Source organism: Fukomys damarensis, unplaced genomic scaffold (assembly GCF_012274545.1).
Source record: "Fukomys damarensis isolate Sample0158 unplaced genomic scaffold, DMR_v1.0_HiC HiC_scaffold_25, whole genome shotgun sequence".
NCBI classification, from domain to species: domain Eukaryota; kingdom Metazoa; phylum Chordata; class Mammalia; order Rodentia; family Bathyergidae; genus Fukomys; species Fukomys damarensis.
In genome coordinates, this window is record NW_022900937.1 from 33220259 (window position 1) to 33225291 (window position 5033).

Genomic DNA, 5033 nt, shown 5'->3' on the forward strand with positions numbered 1-5033 from the left:
CTCTCTCTTTCTCTCCCTCCCTCCCTCCCTGCCTTTGCCTTTTCTTTCATTACATTTTCCACCCTAGCCCGGGTCTGAGGAAGGCTGTTGTACCTAGCCATACTGAAACTGGGGATGTGGCCACGAGTGGAAGTCTTTTCTCCTTCCGCCCGCCTCCTCCTCCTCTCCCTCTCTGATGTGGTGAGCTGCATGGAGGCAGAGAAGCTCGCCTGAGGCCCCACCTTGGCTCCCAGGAGGACATCCTGCGAAATGAATCAGCAGCCATCCTGAGCAGGCTGATTAAAATTAAAATGGCAAGGCACATGTCTGGGCGGAACCGGAGCCCAGCTCTGCTGCCTGTCTGGCAAGCATGCTCAATATAGCTCTTGCTAATAATGGCTTACTGCCTTTCGTTTTTTTAAAAAGGTATCGCCCCTTTCCCCTGAACCGACTGGCGTCGTAGTATGTATGTGTGTGCCTGCGTGTGTGTGTGTGTGTGTGTGTGTGCGCGCCCGCGCGTGCGTGTGAGCGTGCCCAGGGAGGGGTGAGGGCTGGTGAGCACGGACTGCTCTATTCATCTAATTTTCCCCTCTCACACTCAGACAGCACCATTATTTAAAGACTGAACTTACTTCAATCTTCCTTTCTTTGCAGGAGGAACGGTGGTTGTAAGCCTTGAGGTGGAGGTCGCTTGAAAACCAAGACAACATTTTTACACCCCAGACACAATCATTTCTAGCCCAGTTCCAGGAGCAGAGCTGGCTGGTGAGCGAGGCGCTGCTGCACTTCACGGCTCAGTGGGATATGCTGAAGTGCAGCCGTGGTGGGAGCTTATTTCTGCTCCAAGCACTTGCAAGCAGCCCTTTACTGTATCCCAGATATTATGTAGCACAAAGAATTAAAATGGAAAAATGAAACAGTGATGCCATGATCAAACAAAATTTACTTAAAATAAATCTTAATATTTTTGCAAAATTCTTAGGCACAGCTTTAATATTATCCTCCAACAAATCAATATATTTCAATATCTATGCCAAATTTACAGGAGTTTTGAAATCTATTTTTTTAGGGCATCCTTGGCACCTGAACCACTATTACCTCTGCAGAATGGAATGGGTTGAAAATAAAAGGCAAGGTTTGTTTTAACTGGTTGTACTCTATCTTTTCTTTACCTTTTACTCCAATCAGAAATAATCTTTACATTTTTCTGTCAAAACCCTCTCCATTTGGTTTCCTTTGGGTGACTGATGCAGGGTTCCTACATGGATCTCTTATCTATCTATCTGCTCATTGTTGTCTTTTGTGATTCCTGCTTCTGAGATGTGTTTTTTCTCCTGCACTCTACCCCTGTTGCTGCAGTGTGAATCAGAAATCAATAGAGCTGCCCTAATAGAGGCTCCACTCGGCACGCAGCAAAGCAGCTGCAGTCTCCTCTCAACCTCTCTCTCTCTCTCTCTCTCTCTCTCTCTCTCTCTCTCTCACACACACACACACACACACACACACACACACACACACGGCTAATGACGTCTGCGCAGCTTTTTCAGCTGATTGGGTAGCACATCGGATGTTCTGTGAAGCAAAGAATAGGAATCACTTACAGTCCCCGGAAAAAAAAAATGGGAGCATGTATTCTCCTGTGTCCACGATGCTGATTCTGATCTCCTCAGACAGCCACATGGCGAGGGATGGTCCACAGGGCTGTGTGGTCACGATGGAGTAAAGGAGCACTCCAAAAGCAATCGGAGGCCAGTGCGGAAGTACAATGGGAATGTGCTTTCCATTTTGTGAAGGACAAAGCATCCTTCTAAAAATGGAAGCTCAGTAAAATTTTCATGAAGATTTGAGTGGTAAGGTCAAGTAGTGAGATCCTGTGCCCTGCCTAAGAGTTCCAATAAATACCATAACTTTCAAATATCTCCAAATACACCTTGTAAAAAGACACACAGAGACACATCTGTGTCATCCCCTGTGAGTATGTCCTAGTTGTGTTAGAATAAATCCAGTTTACATAGTTAAAATCTGCCCCCATCTCATCTTACATGAAGTCTCTAAATACTCAGAGCTATGTTATTTCAAATCACAGATTTATATATGTATGTTTCTTATGCATATGTGCATTTCTATGAAAACACAATCAGATGTAGGTGGCTTCACTTACAAGTGTGAGGTTGTGTGTGTGTGTATGTGTGTGTATAGTGTTGGTTCAACAAGTTTGGCCACCAGAAGCTGTGTGCCTCTCTGGTGTGACGGGCTGCTGCATTAGTGAGCACAGACTCTCGTGTTTTGTCCTTAAGGTAAGGTGTCTCTGGACTCAGCCAAAGGAAGTCACCTCCTCCCTCACGGCTCTCCCCAAATTTCCTTTAACCTCATCTAATAGACAGCAACTGCCTCGGTCTGAATCTGGCTCCATCGAAGCGTTTGTATTCCTCCCACCCATCCTCTGCGTGACTTTTAGAGCCGGAGATGCCAGCACTCAGCTGGGTTAAGAGAAAGGAAAAAAAAATGAATGAATCATGAAGCCACAGAGCAATAGCAGAGCAGCATCTCTGCCTGCATTTAACAGCTGCACTGTAGCCACACTTGATAAATTATGATTTCTGAAAAAAATTAAATCGAGCCTTCTACAGTAAGGTACCCTTCAGGATAAATGAGGATGGGGGATACTTGGAAATAGTTTAGATTAAAATCACTGTATAGTTTGCAGTTAAACTATACAATGAAATGATTTGCATCCAAATAGAAATCAAACTTTTCCTTACGTTACTGTGAACATATTCCCTGCTTTACTTTGATGTCTACTCCACAGATTCAAGCCTTTCTGTGTGAAGAAATGGATAGGTCTTTGATTTGATTTATTTGTAAGATAAAAGAAATTTGAGTATCTAGTCCCTGTTTATGAGTACGCCTTCTAATTTAAGAAAAAAAAATAAATCCCAGACTTTCGTGGGTCAAAGTATAAAATACCCAAGTTATACACTGGGCTGTGTTTCTGTCAGTAGGGAGATGCGTTCTGATTGTTCCAACAAACAATAGCTCTGTCTCTTGAAGTGTAGGGAGGAGAGTGACTGCTTCTCTCTGTCCTCTGGACTGCTGTGCTCCCACTTCTCCTCAGAAACCACAGTCCACTCCGGGGTGAGGGCACAGGAAGTAGACCTCTCTGTAGAGAATGAAGATTTATGTGAGTTTTGCCAAAGGAACTCATGACCTGTTTACTTTTCTTAGACCTATGCCTGCATCACTCACACCTACTGGGGATCTTATACCAGTAAATACCACGTTAGATTTGGGTAGACAATAGTTAAAACCTCATGTCCAGTTTAACTACATCAGATGTGCACTGAGCAGAATAAGATACAGACGTGGACTACTCTCTTGGAGAACAAAAACAGCTTCCTAGGTGGGGCATACGTGAGATAATAGCAAATGGAGTGAAGAGCCGGGCATGGTGGTGCATGAATGTAATTCCAGTACTCTGGTAGATTGAGTCAGGAGTCTCTCAAGTTCGAGACCACCTTGGGCCAAGTTAGAGACTTAGCAAGAACTTAGGTAAAAAAGTACAGGAAGAATTAGGGATGTATCTCTCTGTGCAGGCCCTGGGTTCAGTCTCCAGTATCTATAAAAAAGGACAAAGATGGGAAATGCATTTTCACCACAAAGAATTAGCGTCAGTGAGTGGAAGCATGTTTGCGGCTCCTCAGCAGCAAATGGTTCAGAGGAAAAAGGTGAAAGTATTTACCTTGCTAAACAGAAATGAGGAAGAGATCTGGGGACAGAGTGTAAGATGGAGTAGATGTGTCAAGCATGAACGGAGTTAGTTGCAACATAATGGTGACTGTTGGATCAGGTAGTGTGGGCCATGGCCCTTGTCAAGCTCCTGTATTACTTGTATACCCACCTCTCACAGGATGATCAAGGTGGGGGTCAGGAGTAGCAGGGCTCAAAAGCATCCATCTACACAGCCCTTGACCTGATTGTACAAAATGAGAGCTAGTCATTTTAGGGGTGATATATATGGATATAAATTACATCAAAGACAATTCTGAGATCTAAAAGAACATAGATAATTTAAGCTTAAGTTGTTATAACCAGAAAACTAAGATAATCTATAAAAAGTATTTATCCCACTTCCAAGTCCATAATTTTAAGGACATTATCTACAATTTTGTAAAATAAGTACTTATCCTTGATAGTCCAGTGAATTCACAAATACTCAAATCTTCCCACAACAGTCTCCAAGCTGTATCTAGAATCCCAGTCACCAACCTCTGAACTATTTTGCATTCAGGGGTCTTTATATATCATTTTCTCTCTTTGTAATCAGCTTAATATTGCTACACTAATTCCAGTTACTTGAAGAAAAAGGTTGATTTTTTTTTAGCTTAGGAGTACATAAGAATAGTGCAAATACAAAGTAGGTGATACATAAGAGTATTTTGATTTTCCTGCTAGTTTATGGATGTCATAAAAAAAAGAAGAGTGGAGACAGAAAATAAATATTCTAGCTCAGGGGCTTTATTAGTTGTTGTATTTTTCTACACTGTTCTGAAAATGGCAGTTGCCATCAAGGGTATCTAGAAAATTTTATATTGAAAACCATTAGGAAAACAGAATCTAGGGAATCTAGAAAAAGCACAGAAGTAGAATAGAGATAATTAAGGTGGAAGACAGCACACTTCTCATCCACTCTGCGGTGAACATTGTCATCCTTGAGTCTCCAGTGTTTGGATCTTTTTCCTTTATCCAGAGCCTCCCCAGCCTTTGAGGCTTGCTATTGGTAGGTACTTTTCCTTGCTGTAGATTATGAAATGGCTTTCTATTTAATTTTTCAACACTGCTTTCAGCTGAGACCTAGGCATGTGGCCTTTAATCCACCATTACAACATACTTATTCTAGATTTTGAATTGCAAGTTAGTTATCTCAGGATGCATAACCTTCAAAGCTTCTCTATTGCCAGTGGTGGCAGGGTAATAAAACTGGTGTTTGGAGAGGAGAGAGAGAGAGAGAGAGGGAGAGAGAGAGAGTCAAGTGCTGATACTCGTAGCAGAAGCAT

General features: G+C 42.5%; 1 long non-coding RNA gene across 1 annotated transcript; it reads left to right on the forward strand.

The window, feature by feature from the left end:
• The first annotated feature begins 42 nt into the window (after positions 1–42).
• On the forward strand, positions 43–877 carry LOC117283369. The gene is made up of 2 exons (XR_004514330.1): positions 43–405; positions 634–877. It is a non-coding gene; the product is annotated as an uncharacterized LOC117283369 (long non-coding RNA).
• The last annotated feature ends 4156 nt before the right edge of the window (positions 878–5033 follow it).